Below are 24,980 nucleotides of genomic sequence, written 5' to 3' on the forward strand. Positions count from 1 at the left end.
TCCACTTGGTTCCTTCACTTGTTGTTATCAGTGTCTTATAATCACTCACTTTAGTTCCACAAAGATAGATGAGTAGATCTTTGCTACTTTTTGGTAAGCCCAAATTATCTTTGCTACTTTTTGGTAAGCCCAAATTATCTATTGGAGGGCGACCATCCTAAGAATCCTCCCAAAATAGAGCTTTCTGCCCATTACCCACATCCCAGTGTGAGATATTTAGTAATAAGTGATCTGATTTTTGCTATGAAATTCCAACTATCAGAACCTTTGGGAAGAGATTTCATTCTAAAGATGGAAAAAGGGTCATCTATATTAAGGTATTTATTGTACATGATCTTGGCCCTTTGGCCCATTTTTGATCTTTTTCTTTAAAAAGACACCAAGTTAATTTATCGCCTAATGCTTCATTTTTCTAGTTTAAATTATTTATTCCTAACCCTCCCAACTCCTTAGGTTTTCATATCTTATCCCATTTGATAAATGTTAGCTTTTTATCATCCTCGCAATATTTCTATAGAATTTTTTTGAACTTAGCTTCTAACTTCTAATTAATAAGTTTGGGGAGAGGAAGACAAGATAAAGGATATATTTTGGTAATCTTTCCTATTTTTGTTAACCATATGTCCTTCCATCCTCCTATTTTTGTATCTAACCTTTTTAGGATTTGACTCCATACTTTGTTATGTTTGTTCCCATTTTCTAATTCAATTCTGAAATATTTACATGGGAAGTTTCCTTTTCTGAAACCCATGATGTTACAAATCTGTTTTTCTATATTTGGATTGGTATTAACAAAAAAATCTCAGATTTGGAGGCATTGATTCTTTGTCTTGATGCTTCTGAATATTGTTGCATGATTGTTTTAATGTTCGAAGCTTCTTTAATTATGCTTTCACTTGGAAGAATAGTGTCATCTTCATACTGCTGATGGATAGTGTTGGGAATATTGTTAGTATTTGTAATGACATTAATCTTTCCTTCTTTATTAGCCTTAGAGAAAGCTCTCCCAAATGCTTCGACCATAATAATGAAGGGGAAATGAGATAAGGGGTCTCCTTGTCTTAAACCTCTTGATGTTTCAAAAAAACCTTTTGGGGTACCATTGATAAGAATATAAATTTTGGTAGTTGAAATACATTGAAAAATGAGGTTGATCCATTGATATGAGAATCCAAAGGCTTCTAGGGTTTTGCATAAGAACCTCAAATCGACCATGTCATAAGCTTTCTGAATGTCTAGTTTCATAAACATGCTTGGTGTTTTGTTCTTGATCGCTGAATGAATAGTTTCTTGTATAATTAGAATTTCATCTAAAATTGATCAACCCGGAAAAAAACCTATCTATTCTTTAGATATGAGTTGGGACAAAAAAGGTTTTAATCGATTTGTTAAAATTTTAGAATTTTTTTTTGTATATGGTATTGCAAAGAGCTATTGGCTTGTAGTCTCCTAGGTTATCTAACTTCTCTATTTTAGGAATCAAAGTTAAAAAGGTGAAATTAATCTTGGATAATAATGAACCTCCATTTCTTGAGGCTTCAATTACCTTCCACAAGTCTAGACCAATAATGTCCTAGCATTTCTGATAGAAGAAAGCCTAAAATTTGTTAGGCCCTGGTTATTTATCTAGGTTCATACTAAATAGAGATGACTTAACTTATTCTAGAGTGATGGGTTTATTTAATCTTTTATTATCTTTTGATGTTATAATTTTGGGAATTGCTTCCAACATTATTGTTTGGGCTGCCAAATTGGAACTATCAAAGTTATTGAGGATATTATGAAAATGGCTTACAAAGGTTTTAGCTATTTTGTTAGGATTATTTGTGAATGAGCCCGAGGCATTTTTTACTTTAGTTATACTATTAATTGCTTTATTATAGAGTGTATTATTGTGAAAGTATTTAGTGTTTTGATCTCCTTCTTCTAGCGATTTCTCTCTTGACTTTTGTCTCTAGAAAGTTTCTTCTTTTGCCAAGATGCTTTCCTGTTTTGCTAGTAAGTCTTTTTCTAAGTAGAAGCTGTTATTATTCATTCCATTTTTAATTACCTTAGTGTTTAATTTAAATAATTCTTCTTCAACATCTAATTTTTCTTTGAAGATATTTTTAAAATGTTCTTTATTCCATTTAAGAAATTTTTCTTTAATTGATTTCATTTTGGAAACAAAGATGAACATTTTGGATCCTTTAAAATTATCTTGTTTCCACCAATTTTTGATAAGGTTCATAAATTTTTGATTATGAAACCACATTTTTTTGCATTTGAATGGGTTTCTATATGGTTTATTAGGTTTAGATAGGACAATTTGGATAGGATAATGATTTGATCTTGCTATAGGAAAGATAGAAGAATGAATATTTAAATTGAAGTCACTAAGCTCCCCTTTAATAAGGAATCTATCTAGTTTTTCAGCTATGTAGCTAAAATATTTTCTTTATTATTCCAGATAAATTTGTCATTATTAGTCAAAATGTCAACTAAGTAGTTACTATCTACCCAACTTTTGAAATCCATAGACGCTTGGGAAGTTCGTTGTATACCTCCAAATTTCTCGTCTATATTCAAAATAGTACTAAAATCTCCTGCTAGAAGGATGATTTCATTGCTATATTCATTGATAAATAAACTAATTTCATCCCATATGACTTTTGTGTTTGAATTTTGAATTGGTCCGAATATATTTATTAAAATAAACTGTAAATTAGATTTAATACTTTTAATTTTGCTACTAATCCATGAGTGTCTTGATTTAATGATGTTGGGGATGACTTTCCTAGGATTCTAGATTATTCCTAAACCTCCTGAGGCCCCTCTAGATTCTTGCAGGTAAAAATTCCATTTGCTTAATTTCTTTTCTAACCTAATGCCTTCATCTTTATTTAATTTAGTTTCTTGTAACATAATTATATCTGAATCAAAAGCTTTTAAGTTTTGACATAAAAGCCTTTTCTTGCTAGGGGCATTTAAGCCTCTAGCATTCTAGGATGTGATCTTCATGCTGCCCTAGGAAGGACCTTCCCCTTCCCTACATTGAAAATTTGACTAATCTTTTTCTGCTCTTTTGCCTACCCATCTACTTCTCTTAGTTCTTTCAAAGATTTCCTTCCTCTTTTGACTTTTAATTTACCATATCTTGGAGCCTTGATTCCTTCTTGATTCATTATAATACCTAGTTGATCTATATTTTCTTTAGTGTTTACAAGAGTATCATAATGTTTTCCTTCTGTATCACTTCCTTCCTCATATTCTAGTTCTTGCAGAATTTGTTATGATATGTTATGATATGATATTCTGAGTTTCTATTATTCCTAAATTTTGTGCTGTCCTATCTTCCTCCTCATTATCTGGACAATATCTCCTCTTTTTTAATCTTCATCTTCTATACCTAACATGTCTTTTTTTAGATCTTCATAAGTATAGTCATTCCCACCTAGTTTAAGCACTCTCTTTAATAGGCTTTCTTTTTGAGTTGTACTGCTTTTGTTTAGATTCTCAAAACTGAAGACATGAATTAGTTCCTCGGTGAGCTATTCTAGATTATCATCTTCATCCACTGCATTAATTTCTTTATTTGAATCCTCAATTCTGCTCGTGTTGTTGTTCAAAAAATCATATAAATCCTGAGTAATGTTTCCAATTTCCTTGCTTTGGTTGCTTGTCTTAGCCTTGCTTTCACTATTACTTTTATAGAGGACTGGGGTTTGCTAGAGTTTTGTGAGTTTCTTTTCTACTCTATCTTTTGGGGTTCTATCTATTGAGGCACTTTCTTGATATTTCTTAACCTCTAATGTTTCTATAATTTGAGATGATTTTACATTTCTATCTATAAGGTCCATATTTGAATCTCTTGTCTTCTTGTTTAAACCTTCTTTTTCCATGTTGGATTCTAAGATTTTCTTATTTGCCTGCTCTTTTCTTTTATTTCTTTCCCTTTTTTTATTATTGTTTCTAGATTTCTTTTTTTGATTTTCTAATTTCCCATTGGTCAATGTTTGCTGATCTTTCTGATCTAGTTCTTTCATTTCTCTAGGAAATTCCTTTGGGGTTGATTCTAAATTTTCAGTGTTTATGTTGAGAGATTGAGCAGACTTGTTTTCTTTCTTTAAACTTTCTTCTTTATCCTCTTCCTCTTCCTTTCCTAAGTCTAGAGGTGACCTCAAGAAGTTTAGATCGTACTTTTGTTGTTCTTTCTGATTTCTAATCCTAATCATAGGGAAGACATCCTCAAGATCTGATGTTGACTGTATCTTTTTAAATATTGTTTTGCTTTCATCATTTAATCTAATAATCTGAAATATTTCAGTCTCTTTTCTAAAACATTTAATGTTATATATTGTTGAGTTGGTAATAATTTTAATAGGTTTAAAATTAAAAGAATTTACTTCACAGTTCAACAATAATCTAGCACTATTACAAAATTCATAAGAAACATCTATTCCTATCAAATATCCCATTAAAAAACCTATTTTCCTAATTATTTCTATATGCATTAACTTTGAAGGTAAAGAGTGTAGAGTAATCTAGGTTGGAATAATAAAATTTAGATTTTCCTCTTTATAATTTGGGTACCATTCAAAAAATTTAACGGCATATCTTTTATAGTAGCAGTTTGATTTATATAAAAAATCTTTCTTAACAAATTCATTTAAGTAGTGGATATAAGCTAGTATGTTAAAGAAATGAGAAATACTTACCTGGTGTTCATAGCAATCCTCCAACCAATCTATCAGATTGTTGAATTCTACTATAAGTCCATTCCAATAGGCAAAGATTTCTACTTTTTGAGATTCTTGCTAGTGCTCTTCGTTGTTTTTGTTACTGATAATAATAATGTTTTCTTTATATTTAGAATGCTTTTGGGAAGGATCCTTATTCAGTTATTTTATGGAGACAAAAAGCTTTGGTTCTTCTTTCCTTTGATGGGGAAAAATATAAACAGGGGAATAATAAACACACACCTAGTTTTTGGAAGGATTTATGACATTTGGGGCTAGGTTAAAAGAGGATTTCAGCTTCTAAAAAATCCCTAAATTCATGTATTTGGTATGGTTGTAAAAGCTAATTTGATGGTCTAACTTTTCTGTGGAAAAAATAATCAGTCATGAGGCAAACATCCCTATTTTTTCTTTCAAAGATTCTTGTGGCATGCTATTACCTTCATGATTGGGACTAATCTCAAAAATTTTGGTGCTGCCTTTCCACTGGGGGGAATTCCATTATTTTTCCACATAGTTGGACTGATTGGTTTGTTTAAAGCCAAAAATGAGTTTGCAGTTGCAATGGAAAAGGGTGCAGACAATTTTTTAGGTGCAAATTACCTGTTTCTTCTCTGCTTTAGTCCATAATTCTTGGATAATTTCTCATATCCTAGGGGAGCCTACGTGTTGGTATTATAATGATTATTGAAAATTGCACTTTTTGACTTTCGTGCAATTCATTTTGCTGGCAACCACTAATTTTTTTTGCTGGCAGTCATTTTTGCTAACTGGTTGGGTAAACATTTTTTCTAAATGAATAGCTTGAGGTTTGTGTGATATTATGCCTATAGAGTTTTTCCATTTGTTTTTGGGGAGGCGTTGGTAGCTTTATTTGAAAAAGGATTGAGTTCAACATGCTGAAGCAATTGAAGAAAATAAAGACAAAGGTATGTAGCAATGTAGAATATGTTTAGTTAATGGAAGTGAGTTTCTAGGAGCTATTAGTCATGGCCATAGGTATTTTTTAAAATTCCAAAATCTAATAAATGGGAAGTAGAAGATGTACATACAAAAGTTATACATTTTTTTGGTGAGTTTTAGGATATTGTATCTAATAATGTACTTGATGGAGTTCTATAGTGAGAAAGATTAGTCATTAATTGGATTTGATTTTGGGAGTCAGTTTTCCAAATATAAAAGCTCATAGAATAACTCTAGTAGAAAGTGAATAATTGAATAGATAAGTACACGAGTTATTGCAAAAGGGTTAAAACCTTTTGAGTTTGAATCCATGCATTATACCAAAAATAGTAGTGCCAAATAAAAATAAATAATGGAGGATGTGTGCAAATTCTTGAGTCATCAACAAGATCACTATCAAGTACAGATTTCACATGCCAAGGATGGATAATATTATGGAATATTTGAGGGGATCTATTTATTTCAAAAAGATAGATATGAAAAGTGGATATCACCAAATCCATATCTAAGAAGGAGATAAACAAAAAGCAACTTTCAAAACAAAGGAGGAATGTATGATTGGTTATCCATTCCTTTTGGGCTAACGAAGGCATCAAGCCCATTCACATTTCTTAGAAATGAAGTATTGAAAAAGTTTTTGGGTAAGTTTTTTATTGATTATTTGAATTATATTTTGATATTCAGTAAAAGATTGGAAGAGAACATAATTCATATTCATAGCATGTTTGAGAGGTTAAGAAAAGAGAAGTTACTAACCTAAAGAAGTGTAGTTATATAAAATGAAAAGGAGTTAGTGGATCTTGTATTTGTGCTTTCAATAGAATTTTTAAAAATAAACCCAAAGAAGGTGAAGGATATCCTCAAATGGCCTACTACAAGGACAACTGGCGAGGTAAGATCCTTTCATGGTTTTGTTAATTTTTACAAATTGTTCATCAGAATGTTTAATAGAGTTTGTGGACCCTTGATACAAATAATGAGAGGGGATAGAAAAGAGTTTAAGTGGACTACATGAGAAATCGAGAGTTGTGAATTATTAAAACTTTTTTAGAGTACAACCTATTTCAAGACTTTTATATTTTAATAAGGTGTTTCAAGTAGATTGTGATGCTAGTGGCAATATCATTAGAGTTATTTTCAGCTAATAATATAGACCCATTGCTTATTTTTGTAAGTAGTTGAATAGTGCCAAAAAAAACTATTATTTTTGTGTAGGAATCCTATACTCTAGTTAAGGCATTAAAGAAATGGAGATATTACCTTTTTTTTACTGATCATCAAGCTTTGTAATATCTGAATAGTCAAGGAATGTTTCAAAGGCACTTGAAATGGGTTGAGATTTTATAGAATTACATTTTTTTTTGAAATATAGGAGTGGGAAGTCTAAAAGGTTTGTAGATGCTCTTAGTAGGAGTCAAAATTTGATGCCAGAGATGATGATTGAGGTTATTGGGTTCAAGGAACTCAAGATTTTGTATCTAGATGATCCTAATTTTGGCGAATCTTGGAAATCTCGTATATAACCTATTACTCTAGGCAAAACTAGATGGTTGCACCTTAAAATCAAGTAGATAGTATGTGATTCATAGGTAGCCACTTGTGAATTCTAAGGATTTATATAAGGGAGACCCTTATTATAGAGAATAATAGTGGAGGATTGGTCAGATATTTTGGTAGAGATAGAACCATTGCTCTTATTAGTGAGAATTATTATTAACTATAATTACAAAAAATGTTATGAAAATTTTATAGACTTGTAGAATATGTCAAATGTAAAAAAGAACTAAGAAAAATATAGGGTTATATATTACATTATTTGTGCCATAGATTCTATGGGAGTATATTGGAAAGGAATTTGTTCTTGGATTACCATGGACATAGAGAGAGAATGATTTAATTTTTGTGGTGGTTGATGGGTTTTAGAAAATAGAATATTTAATTATTTTCAATAAGATTGATGGTATCATTCATGTGGCAAAATTATTTGGCAAAGAAGTGTTAAGACTACATAGTCTACCAAAGAGCGTTGATTTTTTTATAAAGACATCAAGTTCATTGGACAATTTTGGAGAATAATGTGAAATAATCTTAAAATACCTTGGGAGTTAAATTTAGTACAATGTCCACAAAATGATGGAGAGACAAAAGTGGTAAATAAGAGTTTGGGGAACTTATTACAATGCTTGGTTCAAGATAAACCAAGAGAATGGAATTTGATTTTATTACAGGTGAAATTTTCATAACATAATAATGTCAATAGGATCATTGGTAAATCACCATTCTAGATAGTATATGGAAAAAGTCTTAAAAATGCTTTTGAATTAATGAAGTTGGAAAAAGGGTTGATTGTAGTGCCAAAGTGAAAGACTTAGGGAACTCTTGAAGAAATTGCAACATCATAATCATAAGAAGATAAACTACTAGAACCCTCTCCTCCTTTTCTTGTAGGAGAATGAGTCATAGATGCATTGAAAGAAAAATTCTATCTTAGGCATACTATTACTAATGTTACTAAGCTAAAAATGTGTCAAATTGTCTATCATTGAATCCAATGTACCTATGCCAATGCCTAAAGGTCAAACTTGTGGAATAATTGATAACCTAATAGCATATTTGTGTTATAGGGTCATTAGAATTTTTCTTACCACACCTTCTTCTACAAATTCTCCACAAATACCTCTAATAGAAGCAACTACATCCTTGATCCTTGGCCACATTTTTCAATGTTCTCATTCTCCATCGTTCTTGTTAAATTCCTAAGGACCGCTAGAAATGTATTAATGCTGCCATTGTATTTGGTATGTGACTTTCAAATGCAACTTCCTCTCACATTTATATTAAGCATAGGACATGAATATACATGTCCCTTCATGGGACATGTCTATTTGATAATCAGATACTTAATATTAATCATAATATATTAATTTATTAATTTATATATGTATGCATATGTGTGTGTGTGTATATATAATTTTGGAATTCTTTAGAATAACTTAGATTGGGGGGGGGGGGGGGGGGTGAATCAGTTATCAAGGTCTAGATATAAAAATTAAACTTTTTCACAACTTTGTGAACCATCAGACATTTATCATCATGCATGCATCCATACGATTATGCAGTCACTTAAAACTTGTTGGTAACTATTAAATCAATTTTAAAAAATGTAAACATGAAATATAATAAATTTAGTAGCACACTTGACACAATGATTTACATAGAAAACCAATTTGGGAAAAACCACCAGTAGCATGCTACTCTTTTTCACTCTTCTGAACTAATGCCTTGTGAAAGGCCAACCTTGTTGAAGGTTACAACACACACTATTAAATGTGACCTGGTTAAAGGATTTCAATCACCTTGTTATGAGTGAGTCTTGTTAGAGGACTTTAGACCATTCACTTGGAATGTTACCCGGTTAAAGGATTTACAAATGACTGTTAGGTCAACCTTAATCCAAAGGATTTACCCTAGACTAATACAATTATTAGAGAGTAATAGTAAGGTTTGATCTAATAACAACTTGCAACTCCATTTGCAAATTACAAATCTCTATTTTAGTCCTCCATTTTGCTTGGCTTTCACACACTTCAACTCTAATAGTGTGTTCACCCTTCAAGTATTCATACCCTTAAGTCTTCTTGCTTAACTTTCCAATGCATACTCTTCACATAGGTCACTAAATGAAGCAATACCCTAGACTCATTGTCTTCCTTAGGTTCTTGCACATGACCAACCTTGCTTCTAACCAGGCATCTCTATAAATAAAAAATTAAGATATTTTCCATTCATCCTCCATCATCCAATTTAGGGTTAAGATAGATTAGGTAGGATTCAATGAATCTACCCCTTATTTCATTTCATTCCCTTCTAGGAACTTCTCCTTCAATCCTCTTTGAATCACCTCAAAATGGCTTTCCATAAAAATTGTACCACTAGCTCATCAATATTATCTTCCACATGGTCACACAATCCAAGAAAACAAAGTTTTTGACTTAGATTCATCAAATTTTTGATCTTTCTCATAATGCTAACACTTGACATTAATTGGATTTTGATACTCAGTGCATACTGTGTTGCTTGGCATCTACTTTAAAATTACTCAACATGAACTGAAGTTTACTAGTGCTTGGCATCAACTAAACTTTACTCGACATCAACTCTTTCACTCAACTTACACTAAGATTGACTTTATTCAGCTTCAACTAATTTTCTTCTCTTCTTGTACTAACTTTGCTCAGTACCTGTTGTCTACTTAGTCAAGCTTGGTAGACAAAATTTGTTTAACTTGTTCTTCTAAACTTAATTAGTGCAACCAAATTTAAGTAGATTATCAATGCACTATAATATCAATATCTTAGCTAATTTTTGTACTCCTTTTCATATCGTAACTCAGCCTTACCTCTAGGTGCTATTGTTACATCATTTTGATCAAATCCTCTTCATCAATCAACAAGTGATAGTACTTAAATCATATAAATAGTTGTCTTACAAAAAATAGAAGGTTTGACATTAGTGAAAAAATAATTATTGAAACACATTTACCATTCTTGTATCAACCTATTTTTAACATCTCCCTCTTTGGCATTGATGGCAAACCAAACCGATCAACCTAGCTGACTAGGTTTAAATAGTAAGACCAACAAAATACCAAAAAGAAAATAATTCCTTGTATTGAAATCTCTCCCTTTATCAACAACTTTCATCTTTTGAATAGGTTACAAAATTTTGTTTAACTCATCCTTATAACTCCCTCTAAATTACTTCTTATATCTCCCTCTACATTATCTTCCTCTTTCTAGGTAGATGTAATCAGTAGATACACTTTTTCTTAGGTTTCTATTCAGTTTCCTTGTATATCCGCCTCTTTGACAATAATGTCAATGACTTGTCATCTTTATATGCATATTCAAATAGTTTTAGTTTCTACCTCTATCACCTTACTTGTGATTGATTTGTAAATCCAACTATTTGATTACCTTAGACAACTTTTAAAGTAAGATCCACTGCATCAATGTGTAACATATGTCAATTAACTTGTTTGATGCAGGGCATTCCTCTTGTTTCTTAGACAATCTTTGATAGGGGTATCATCATTACTTTACCTCTTAGATCATCGGTAAAAGTACAAACCTAGGTCACCCTTTTACAAAGAAAAAGGCTAACAAAAGTATAACTATTCAACTTCAATGACATAAATCATGTATTATTATTTAGAATTTGAAAATGAAATAAACTAATGAAATGTGTAGAAATGGATGAAGTTTAGGATTATAATTTTTAATAATTATTTGCAAAAAGAAATGATAGATTTTCCTATTTTTTAAATATAACTTTTTAGTTGAATTTTTTAAGAAATTAGGGGTCTAGTTCCCACCACAAAATTACAAGGAAGTAAACTTATTTCCTTTTGATCTTAGATTATGCTATATAATATATGTAGCTAGAACAATCAAAAACAAAAATTGACTTTAGACTTATATTTTCTCTTTTATAATGATTCAAATTTCAACTTATTCAAATTTATAGTTTTCATCTCCCACCACACTTTTGAAAATAAATCTATTCCAACTAAAAGAAAAATTATAGATTCTTGAAGAGGACTCTCTCCTTTAGAACATCATATACTTTTAAAATTTTTCTAATATGATTTACTATTTTTTTCTTTCTCAAAATTGACATCTTCTTGAGTGTTAATGCATACTTGTAGAATTTTTTAATTACAATATATTATATCTAATTGAAAAACTATGAACTCTATATGAGAATATTCTTGACTTTGAGCTCAGTAAAATGGTGTTTATATGTTATTAAAAAAAATCATAAAAAATAGTAAGATTTATTCAGACATTATTTTTCTAAAATAATTTAATTTCTTTGGTGATTTGATACTAACTACTATAAAACATGCATTTAATAGACATTTCCAATTGGAAAATTGTGAGACCATATATAACTTAGCTAGAATAAATTTAACAAGATATATGTTTGAAAAAAAATGCTTTTTAGACAGAAATACTCAAGTTTAGTTGTTTTGATTAGTTAGCCTAAAAGGTGACACAACTTTGTGCTTTGACATACTCCTGAGCATCCTTGGGTAATGTTTTTGTGAAGATATCAACAATTTTGTCTTTTGTGTTAACATATTCCATCTTCACCTCTTTATTTTTAACTTATTCTCTCAAGTAATGATACTTGATTGCAATGTGCTTAGTCTTTGTATGCATCACAAGGTTCTTCGATATAGTTATAGCACTTGTATTATCACAATAAAGTATAATTGATTCAGAGTTTTCTTCTTTCATACCTTTGAGTAGCTGTTGATCCATACAATGTTTGTACAATTTACTATAGTAGCAACATATTTAGCTTCAGTAGTAGATTGAGAAGCGCAATTTTATTTCTTGCTAGTCCATGTAACCAGCCTCTTGCTTTAGAAAAATGCTCCTCCATTGGTGCTTTTTCTGTCATCAATCTTTCCATCCCAATCAACATCATTATAGGTTCTTAATTCAAATTTCTCACTTTTCTTGTAGTATAGACCATATTCTTCTGTTCCTTTCAGATATTTCATTATTCTCTTTACATCCATCAAACAATTCTCCCTGGGATTAGCAGAGAATCTTGCAACTATCCCTAAAGATAATGCAATTTTAGGTCCTCTATGTAGTACATATTATAATTTTCCAATCATAGATCTGTATAATGTTTGATTCACATCAGCTGAATCAACATTCTTTGACAATTTATGTCATGTCACCATAGTTGTACTTACTGGATTGGAATCTTCCAATCCAAAAGTTTTTAGTATCTCCTTAACATGCTTTGATTGAGTTATGTATATACCACATTTCATCTGGTGTACTTGCAAACCCACAAAGAACTTGATCTCTCCAAACATAGATATCTCAAATTCTTGCTTCATTTCATTTGCAAAAGCCTTACATAAAGTATCTTGACCTCCAAATATGATACTATCAACAAAAAATTTAGATAACAAAATACCTTTTCCTTTCTCTATCTTCAAGTATAGATTGTTGTTATAAGTAGTCCTCTCAAATCCAATCTTCATAAAATAATTATGAAGTCTCTCATACCATGCTCTTGGTGCTTGCTTCAAACCATATAAAGCTTTATGTAATCTACATGCTATGTTTTTATTGTTAACATCAACAAATGCTACTAGTTTTTCTATATAAAATTCTTCCTCTAATATACCATTTAGAAATGGAGACTTAAGATCCATTTGATAAACTTTGAAACCTTCGTATGCAAAGTAAGCAAGTAGAGTTCTCAATCCTTCCAATCTAGCAACATGGGTGAATGTTTCCCCATATTCAATTCCTTCTTCTTGTGCATATCCTTTGTGGACTAATCTTGGCTTGTTCCTTGTGACTTCACCATTTGCATCTAACTTGTTTCTATATACCCACTTGGTACCAATTACATTTTTGTCTTTTGGTCTAGGAACTAGAGTCCATGTATTATTTTTCTCAATTTGTTTAATCTCTTCTTCCATGGATTTACTCCAGTCCACATTTTCTAAGGCATCTTTCACTATTTTGGGTTCTTTCATGCTCAACAAGCATGCATCATTTCTCAACTTTTTCCTTGCCATTGGTCTAACATCTTTATCTCCAATGATTTGTGCAACAAGATGATGTCTCTTGACATATTTAGACAATCTTGGTTCAGCTCTAGTTTCTTCATTTGACCTTTCAACTTCTGAATCACTATGTATATCTCTGTCAAGTATTTTAGCATCTCTTTAATGTACGCTAATATTAGAATCAAAATGTACCTCAACTTCATTTTGTAACTTGACTCTTGAATGTAGCTTGTTTAAAGAATACAACTCGACATTCATAGTATGTGACTCAACAATCACTCAAATTTGCTGTTGGTTTGTAACTTGATTTGCAACATCTTCTTCAACAGACATATCTTCATAAAAGTATACAAATGATTTGCATACTTCTGGTTCCTTCATAGGTTAAGCCTCATACACTTCTATATATTCATCAAATTTCATATTTGCATTTTCCATAACTTTTTTAGTGTTAGTATTTAAACACTTATAAGATTTACTTCTTATGGAATATCCTAGAAATATACCTTCTTCACTTTTTGCCTCTAGTTTACCATTCCTGAAATCTTTGAGAATATATCATTTTCTTCAAAATACCTTAAAATATTTTTCAATGGGTGAGTATCCATATCATAGTTTAAAAGGTGTTGAATGAGTACTTGTCTTGACTTGTATATGGTTCAAGGTATAGACAACTGTACTTACAACTTCTCTCTAGTATTTTAAAGCAACATTTTTCTCCATCACGGGTGTCCTAGCACAATCCATTATAAACATGTTCCTCCTTTCAATAGTTCCATTTTGTGGAGAGGTTCTAGGAGCAGATGTCTATCTTTTGATTCCTTTGTCATTAATGAACATCTCAAACTCATTTGATGTAAATTCTTCTCCTTTGTTAGATCTCAAACATTTTAGAATTTTACCTGTTTCCTTTTCAACTCTTGCCAAGTACCACTTAAACATTTGGAAAAAATCAAATTTCTATTTTCGAAACATAATTGTCATTATTCTAGACTAATCATCAACAAGCAGTATAGTGTGCTTATCTCCTTTGTAGCTTTTCACTTCAGTTGGTCCACACAAGTTAGTATGAACAATCTCTAGTATTCCTTTAGAGGTGTGAGTGTTACTTTTAAATCTTTCCTAATTGAAATGATTTGCACATTATATTGTCAGGCTTCTTCAACTTAGGCAAACCTCTATCTTTTCTCATGTTATTGTCTATCAAAATTAACATGACATAACCTATTGTGCCATAGAAATTGTTGGATACAATTGTTCAATTGTGTGTTGTCTTTGATGTTACACAAATGTCATATCAGCCATCAAACAGAGTCTATCGAGCTCAGTTGGTCAGCAAGTCAAGGATAGAGTCTACTGAGCTCAAAAGGTTAGCAAAGAAGGTTTACAGTGTCTACCTAGCGTTCTTAGGCTTTATCTTGTGTAGATAGTTGTTACCGAGCTTTCAAGGTTAAGTAAGGAAATTTAGTTGTTATTGAGCTCACTTGTTCATCAAAGGGAAATATGGCAAAGATAGTTCTTACCCAGCTCTCATGGATAGTGAAGGAAATTCAATTCTTACCGAGTTCACTTGGTAGCCAAAGGATTTTGCAGATTTTGTAGTGTTAACCGAGTTGAGATGGTTAACTAAGGAAATTATTTCTAAAGTAGTATTTACTGAGCAGAGTTGGCCAATAAAGGAATTTGTTAATTTATGATTTAATTCTTAATTATTTTAAGTATTATTTCCAGCTGACTATGGTAATGATTATAAGTGATTGTAACTTGTAATTGAGTCGACTTGATAATTTGAATGGTATATATGAGAGGTCAAGTTGCAAATTTCAAGTGCGATGAATTTTATGTGATATGAATGTGAAGGTGGACTGATTATTGTGAGAGTGAATTTTGAAGGATGATTAGAGATCATTAAGGAGCAACAAAGCTATATTTGATCAAGGAGAATCTAATGGTGCAGAATAGAGATCTATAATCAAAAAATTTAGTTGCATCTTATTCAAGTCATTTCATTATTACTTTCTAACCATCGTAGCAGTGATTCTAAAATCTCTTAACAGAGTTGGTTTAAAAGCCATTTTGCAAATCCTCTAACAAGGTGTCAGTTCAGTTGAATTATTCTAAAGACCTCTAGCAAGGCCTCTCCTAACAGGGTGATTAAATCCTCTAAGAGGGATTGTTTACTGTCATATATTTCTAAAATTTGCAAGGAAAAGAGAGTTTATGTAAGAGGGAGAGATTATTATGAAAGAGGGAGATTACTGTATTTGAGGAGTTTTGTTGAATGAGACATAAGAGGGAGAAGCATTCTGTCAGAAAATACTTGTTTTCAAATTTCATTTTTCTATGACATGTTGTGTTACCATCAATGCCAAAGAGAGAGATTGTTGGATACAATTGTTCAATTGTGTGTTGTCTTTGATGTTACACAAATGTCATATCAGTCATCAGACAGAGTCTACTGAGCTCAGTTGGTCAGCAAGACAAAAGGCAGTCTACTGATTTCAGAAGATTAGCAAAGAAGGTTTACATTGTCTACTGAGTGTTCTCAGGATTTACCTTGTGCAGACAGTTGTTATCGAGCTTTCAAGGTTAAGCAAGAAAATTTGGTTGTTACCGAGCTCACTTAGTCATCAAAGGGAAATATGGCAGAGATAGTTCTTACTGAGCTCTCATGGATAGTGAAGGAAATTTAGTTCTTATCGAGTTCACTCGACAGCCAAAGGATTTTACACATTTTGCAGTGTTAACTGAGTTATGATGGTTAACTAAAGAAATTGTTTCTAGAAGTAGTGCTTACCGAGCTGGGTCGACCGATGAAAGATTTCATTGTTTTGTAAAATAAAGTTTATTTTTTTAATTTAATATTTGTAGCTAACTAATGTATGATTTATTGATAAATGTAACTTGTGAATGAGCCAAATTGATAATTTGAATAGCATATATAAGAGGTCAAGTTGCGAATTCTAAGTGTGTGATGGATTTGATGTGATATGAATAAGAAGGAGGACTAATTATTTTGAAAGAAAATTTTGAAGGATGATTAGAGATCATTGAGGAGAAACAAAGCTATATTTGATCAAGGAGGATCTAATAGTGTAGAATAGAGATCTATAATCAGCAAATTCAGTTGCATCATATTCAGGTCAATTCATTGTTACTTTCTAAATATTGTAGCAGTGATTTCAAAATCTCTTAACAGAGTAGGTTTAACAACCATTTTGTAAATCCTCTAACAAGGTGATAGTTTAGTTGAATTGTTCTAAAGACCTCTAGCAAGGCCACTCCTAACAAGGTGATTAAATCCTCTAACAAGGTCACACCTAACAATGTGTATTGTAACCTTTAACAGGGTTGGCTCCTAATAGGGCTCACTTCAGAAGAGTGAAAATTTGTAGCTAGTTATTTGATGGTTTTTCCCATATTGGGTTTCCACATTAAATATGGTGTCTCTTGTGTTCATGTTATTTACTTTTTCATGCATGCTAATAATTATAAATGCTTAAAAATTAGTAGCAAGTTAATCTACCGAGTTACAACATTTTTGTGATTTCTTTACCGAGTGACAACAGTATCTAGTTATTTAAGACATCTAAGGGATTTGGATTTTTTTTGGTGGTAACTGATTCACCCCACCTCTCAGTTACTTCATCTATAATTCCAACAAGAAACACATCATCAAGTTCTACAACTAAACAAGTAGCATCCTCTATAACAAGCTAGAATAGATTACTTCTAGTTTGATCACCCTTTCCAAGAAATTTTCTATCAGTATCATATATCTTAGCAATCTTGTTTTCAAACTCAACCTTACATCCTAAATTATTCATTTGTGTCACACTCAAAAAATTATAGTTAAGTCCTTCAACATAGTAAGCATTCTTACGTAAAATCTTTTCTGTTAGCTTGATAGAACATTTTCCTTCTATCAAACATGGTGCATCATTATCAAATATTACACTATTTCCATCATAACAATTCAAGGTAATAAACTTACTTTTATCTCCAATCATGCGATGTGAACACCCACTATCAATGATCCATCTATCATGCTTGTTCACACAAGACACGAGTGCAATTGCTTCATCTTCATTAGATTCATCCTTCATTGCAATATGCACCACTTCATCATCATGATCATCATATTCATCTCTTGTTTCCTCTTTAGCAATGCAACAAGACTTCTTGCCTTTGTCTTTGTAATCTTTTCTGTCTTCATCTCTTCTACTTTTATACTTGTCACCACCTCTGTAATTCTTCTTCTCTATACATCTAGTAGCAATATGAACAATCTCATTTCAATTGAAACAAATGATAGGTAGTTTACCTTTAATCTTTCCTTTACTTCTATGAAATATCCTTGCTAGTAGCACTTTAAGTTGATCTACATCCTCCTCATCTATCTGTCGCTGGACACATATTTTTTCTTTTTCTTCTTCTTCATATTAGATTCCTCCAATGACAAATTAGCCTAGAAAGAATATTCCATATTTTTAGGTTTATAATTATCAAAGTTAGATATCTCAAAAGAAAAAAGTCTACCTACTAGACCTTCAAAACTTAAAGTATTCCCTGGTACACATCTTAGTTCTTGTATTGCATAAAATCTAATAGCATAGATGGGTAGCAATGTTCTCAAAACTTTACTTAGTATTGTATCATCATCTATTGTACTAGTAGCTCCTCTTATTTCATTAACAACATGTTTTTTCCTTGAGCAATATTGAGCAACATTCTCACCTTCTTGCATTTTCATATCATCGAACTTACCTCTAAAACTTCTAGCTTTGGCTCTTTGAACATTCTTGTCACCTCCATAGATGGTGTGTAGAGCATCCTACATTTTCTTTGCACTATTAAGACTTTTGATATCATCAAACTCAACATAGCTTAGGGTAGAGGCAATCTCCAACATTGCCTAGTTGTGTTCTTTCTTCTTTTTTAGATCTTTAGTAGTTAGGGCTCCAACAGGGTCAGTCTGCTCAACGGTAATGGTAAATTGTGCATGATCTCCAAGTCCTCCAAGATATAGCTTCATCAAACCTTGCCATGTAGGAAAGTTATCTCTATTAACTTAGGGTACTTCTCTTTTTGAAATCTTGATCTTTGTGCTTCTAGTACCTTCAAACTAGTCCTCTTAAGCAGATGACTCTGATACCAATTGTTGGAATTCTTTAGAATAACTATGAGGGGGGGTGAATCAGTTATCCAAGGTCTAGATGTAAAAATAAAACTTTTCATAGCTTAGTGAACCCATAAAACATTTATCAATCATGCATGCATGCATAAGATTATGCAATTGCTTAAACTTGTAGGTTACTGTCAAATCAACTTGCAAAAATGTAAACATGAAACATAAAAAATTCAATAACACACTTGACATAATGATTTATGTGGAAACCTATTGTGATCCCACAACACATGCCCCATTCCTTACTAGGAATGCCCTCCCCCCCCCAATTTTTTCTTAATTCCCAAACCAACCAATTGGGAATCAAAAATTTTTTAGAGTCAAAAAATTTAACAGACCAAAAAATCAAAAAAGTGAAAAGACAAAAAAAAAAAAAAAAAAGTATAAAAATTATAAAATTTATAAAAGTCAAAAAATTGCGTCACACAAATGCACGCGCACACTAGCAAGGTGCATGCCATTCACCTATGCTCCTGCACAAGGGCACGATATGCACCCCGTGAAACTGTAGGTGTTATAAAACTCCCCGCTTGCTGATGAAACTCTAAATCATTTTCATTTTCACGCTATCAACACCCTTTTGCAAAGGTGAGCCCTTCTCCACCATTCGCATGTGCAGCACACACTGCACAATGTGTGTCTGTGCATGCTTGCGCGCATCCACCTCTAAAACCATGCTCGCGCATGCTTGTATGTGCCACGTAGCATGTTGCCTACACAATTGCGTGCTTGTATGCATCATGCACAAAACACCATGTGACCATCTTCTTCACACTCATGCATGCCATGCTTACCAAACTGTGCACCATGTCATGCGCACATGCACATGCTCACCGAGACACACATTGTGCCAATCTCCCCACACATGCACTCACATCATTGCATCACACACTTTTTTGCATTTTTTTTCTACCATTAATTAGTAAAATAATATTTTAACATTTTTTAAAGGTTTTTTTATTGTCAGCTAATGAACAATTTTTCTTGTGTTGTATAGAGAAATGGCATCCATCTCTAGAATGGTACCCAAGCCTGTCATATTTAAGTTCCAATAGAGGCCACAAAAGAGGAGCCCTTGTAGAGGGAAACAACTCCAAGGAGGAGTGATAAGAGGAAGGAGGTAGTGGAATAAACCCCTTCATCCTCGAGAAGAAGGTCTTTAGCTGAGCACATCCAAAGGTGGCTCCAAAAAGAAATAATGAGTACAAGACCTCAATTTCATGCTATTGAGGAGGACATTTTTGAGATTGTAGAAATTTTGAATAAACCTGAGTCCCTGTCACATGAGGCAACACTGTTGGTTTTTGTCACCAAAAAGAATTATTTGCACAAGTGGCCATTCCTCCTGAAGACACAAATGTAGAAAGCCTTGGTCCCAAGGATTATTAGTTGAAAGAGGTTATGTTGGGAAGATCCACATGGGATATAGCCCAATTAATGGTGACCATGGGTGTCAAGGAAGTCTTGAAGAGCATGGGGCAGGATGAGGCTGAATTCTAAACACTTCGAAGGTAGGTTGAGATCCTAAAGGGATATCTAGCTGAAGCTATTAGTCCTCTAGATCTTGAGCACCCTGAGCAAACTCTGAATACCATACTTAGAGAAGGGGGAGGTGTGCAACTCAACCCATTTTTGAAGGCTTGTCAGCAGCAGCAAGAAATTTTTGAGGAGAAAAGAGTTTTGATTATTATAGGGAATTTGAAGTTACTACATGCTATGTAGGAGAATGTGAATAAGATCATAGCAATTTTGAAGCAGGATTTTGGGAATATGGATGAAGTATGGGCCTGGAATAAAGATTTGTAAACTCTACAAGCCATAAAAGGGAAAAGGTATTGGGTTTTGATTGATGTATATACAAGAGAAGAGCTAGATATGATTGATGATAGGATAGAGAAGATAGCAGATAGCAATAAAGTAATCAGAACATTACATGAGGAGATCAATTGGCTCAAGGATCAAGCCCAAGAGCAAATTTTGGAAGTAGAGAGATACTACAATGATGCATGCTTGGATATTTTTGAAGATGAGGAACATGAAAAGTTATTGCCTAGTGAGGTTGTGGTAGCATATTTTAAGAATACTTTTGAGGAATCATCTAGCGATGAAGATATCTGGCAAGCCTTCTAGACAAAAGAAGCCTTGTTAGAATTGGAAACCAAACTCGGGGATTTTGCTAACACCTGAATTGAGGTAGACAATTACAGACATAAGGTCAAAGATAAATATGAGGCTTTAGATTGATTGGATGCAGGTGAGATTATTAAGATTATAGAGAAATTCAAGGGCAAAAATCCAAACATAGCTTTGGGATGAAGAAGAACAAAACCCAGATGCCAGAATTTCAATTTTGACACTTAGTAAAATTTTGAGATTTTGACCCTGTTGAGGTCTGCAACTTTGTAGCTTCATAGGTGCACAGGTCCGTAGGTCCACAATTTCAGAGGTGTGCTGATAGTTAACTGCTAGTTCCAAAAATAACACTTCTCATGCATTGAAAATGCATTTTGATGGTAGTTTAACTTTGACACATGCCTAGTAAAGGATCAACTTCCAATTTTGGCACCTCTAGAAACTCCTACTTTTACTGAAGGCTTTCCTCCTCTTTCTTCTCTCATAATTTCTTTTTTTTTTTGACATGTAAAGGCTCATGCATCCAATTAATGAATAAAATATAGATGGAGTCCTACTAAGCACCAAATTAATTATTAGTTTGTATATAATTAGTTTGTTTTATCATTCAAAAGAATTTTATTACATGAAGAATATCTCTCACTCTCAACACAAATTGAGGAGATGATTTCTTGTAAATACCCCATTGTAATATGTAAGAAGGGCTACCATCATTTTGCAATAAAATTATGCTTTTGGTGCTTGCATTTGGAGTGTAGTGATTCTTGCCTGAATGTGTCATAGTTTTGTGGATTTTGTTCATGAAATTGTGATTGAGCCAAAGGGTTATTACTTTGTTTCTAGTTGTGTGATCTTTTAGTTCTAGTGTTTGCTATAGATTTACGAATTCTGCTAATGTAACAAGCTTGAGAAGAAATCATCAAATTGTGCCTACATAACTCTTTGTCTTGCATGAGCACATTTTTCATGGCCTTGCAATTTGATGAAGAGTGAAATATCATATGATCATTAAAGTTTCTTATCGACAATTGCATCAGAGGAATTGAGGAAGCACTGCTTCTAATTTCATTGGTTATCGATCGATTTCTTTGAAAGCTTAACTTGCAGACATGTTTTTTTTTGTAGCTTATGTTTGTTAGGATTTCAATTTCACGTTATTCGTTTTCAATTTCATGTTATTTTCTTTAAGTTCTTGTTATTCTCTTTATTAGCCCCCTTTTTTAGAATAGGATTTCATACTAGTTGCAAGGTTAGATTGCATTCATAAAAAATACAAAAACATAGTTTCTTTTTAGTGTTATTTTTGAAACAACATGTAGATTCTTCATTTCATTTGAAATCAAAATGAACTAGCAAAGGCCTCCTCATGAACATTCACATTTATCTTTAACTAAGTGGATTCCAGTAGGTCACAAGATAGCCTAGAACCTTGGAGTTGATTCACAAAATCAACTTTTCAAGAGAGAAGTTTGCAAGAATTCCTACTGTTTAGCATCATGTAAAATGACAACTCAACAAAACCCAATTTGGGAAAAACCACTAGTAACATGCTACTCTTTCTCACTCTTCTGAAGTGGTACCCTGTAAAGGCCAACCCTATTAAAGATTACAATACACATTGTTAAATGTGACTCGATTAAAGGATTTCAATCACCCTATTAGGAGTGAGCCTTGTTAGAGGACTTCAGACCATTCACTTGGAATGCCACCTAGTTAAAGGATTTATAAATGACTGTTAGGTCAACCTTAATCGAAAGGATTTACCCTAGAATGATACAATTATTATAGAGTAATAGTAAGGCTTCATCTGATAACAACTTACAACTCCATTTTTAGATTTTAGATCTTTGTTTTAGTCCTCCATTCTACTTAACTTTCACACACTTTAGCTTTGATAGCTTGTTCATCCTTCAAGCATTCATACCCTTAATCCTTCTTGCTTAACTTACCAATGCATACTCTTCACTTAGGTCACTGAATGAAGTAATACCCTAGACTCCTTGTCTTCCCTAGGTTATTGCACATGACTAACCTTGCAACTAACCAACCATCTCTATAAATAGAGAATTAAGATATTTTTAGTTCATCCTCCATCATCTAATTTAGGGTTAGGAAAAATTAGGTAGAATTCAATGAATCTACCCCTTATTTCATTTCATTCCCTTTAAGAAATTTCTTTTTCAATCTATTGTGGTATTCACAACAAATGCCCCATTCCTCACTAGGAATGGGGACCCCCTACTTTTTTCAACTCTCAAACTCACATTTCAAGAGCTGGGAGAAAGTATTTTTGTTAGAGTTAGATTTTAGAGTCAAAAAAAAAATAAAAAAATAAAATAGACATGAAAAAACACAAAAAATAGAAAGTTGAAAAAATCACAAAACAATAAAAAATAGAAAAAATAGAAAAAATACAAAAAAAATAATTACGAAAAACATTGGCAAATTTTTTTTTATTTTTAATTTTAATAATCTCCCAATGTGCACATGCCACTCACTGGTGCACATGACAAGGCACATGAGGGTTATAAAACCCCAAGGTTTCCCAAACACTTTGCATTTCTTTGGGGCAGTTTGGCAATACAACCAAAGGTAAGAACAACACTTATCCCTCACCTGCGGTACCATGTTCAATGGGCAGCGCTTGCGCACCCGCTCCTGTAGCAACGCTTGCACTTATTCCTTGCCTATGTTGGCATGTTCAATGGGCAGTGCTTGCCCGCCTGTCCCCGTGGTGGCACAAGCAGTGCCCATCCATGGTGACACTTAACTTATCCCTCACCCGCGGTGGCATGTTCAATGGACAGTGCTTGCGTGCCCATGCCTGCAGTGGTGCTTGCAGTGCACGCCCGCGGTGGTGCTTAACTTATCCCTCGCCCATGGTGGCGTGTTCAATGGGAAATTCTTGTGCGCTTGCACCCATGACAACACTAGTAGTGTATGCCCGTGGTGGTGCCAAAACCCAATCCCGCTTGCGACGGCATGAATGTTGCATGCCCACAACATTTCCAAAGTGAATACATGTGAAGCCTATGCTCAGAATGGCCCTTGGGCCAAGACGCAACTTCCAAAACCCCCTTCACATATTTCTTCTAAATTTTTAAATTTTAATTTGCAAGGGAGCTATAAAATTTTGAAAAAATTAAAAAAAAAAAAAAATAAAAAAAATAAAAAAGGGGGATAAAAATAAAAATAATCTTATGACTAATAAATGTTTTCTCTTGCAATGTGCAAGTAACGTAACCAAATGGCATCCACATCCAGAGCAACACTCAAGCCGGTCATGTTCAAATTTCAAGGTGTACCCTCAAAGTCAAGATTCCATGATGATTACACTAAGATCAGAGATACCAACTTCAGACACACAGACCTAGTTGAATTCTTGAGAATTTGCAACAAGCCAACAAAGAAGTCAGCCTTGGTATCCGCATTGATCCATTCTAGATTAGTGAGTGCAGTGTCACAACCTATGTCGGTGCAATCAGTTGAACTAATCATGGCCCTATCAAAACACTTTGTTCCTGATGAGAGGGTGGTCAAGAGCATCATAGGGGAAGTGGTATTGGATTTGAAACCTAATAACATTGAGAAGGTTTTCCACCTACCAAAATTAGACCAGTTCATCCAATTGTCCTATGAAGTGGCTAAGAGATGGTACAAGGGGCATTAGCAAAAGGCCATTAACACTATACAATCTTTGTAACTCATTAAGAAGCCTCCTTGGGGAAAGATAACCAGAAAAGTGGATATGACTCAAGGATACATGAAGGATGAAATCAGATACTCTATCACTCTCCTAAGAAGAGTCATGGGCTTACCTACAGTGGGTCATCTCAGTACATTAATGGTCAACTTCATTGAGACCATTAGACATGCAAGGATACCACTAGGTTGGGCCACCACACTAAGTGAAAACTTGTGTGAGCATCTGAGGATGCTGAAGGAAAAGTAAAATTTTTATATGACTTCTTATATGGTGTACCTACTTGTAGCTAAGGTAATGAACTATCTTAGTTTTTACAAGAAAGGTAGTATGCAAGACCCCAATGCCTAGCCATACATAGCCTACCCTTAGTTGGTGAAGAAGAAGCTCTCAGTACAGAGAAAGGAGTACATAATTGTGAATGATGCATTTATCTCTACGATCATTTGATTCATTGAGGGAGACTATGGGAAGAGGTTATCTGATGAAGCCAAAACACATATCATGGCTCTCGGAGCCTACTTGAATCAGTTCAAGACATTCACGTATCTTTGAGTAGGTGGTGAATCCATCAATCCTAAGAAGCTTTTGAGATATCCAAGAGACAAGTTGGTACTATTAGAGATCTCTAGGAAAATTTGGTCAGCTTATGAGAACATAAAGAGGAAA

Source organism: Cupressus sempervirens, chromosome 9 (assembly GCF_028749045.1).
Source record: "Cupressus sempervirens isolate cs-2001-9-10 chromosome 9, ASM2874904v1, whole genome shotgun sequence".
Taxonomy (NCBI): Eukaryota; Viridiplantae; Streptophyta; class Pinopsida; order Cupressales; family Cupressaceae; genus Cupressus; species Cupressus sempervirens.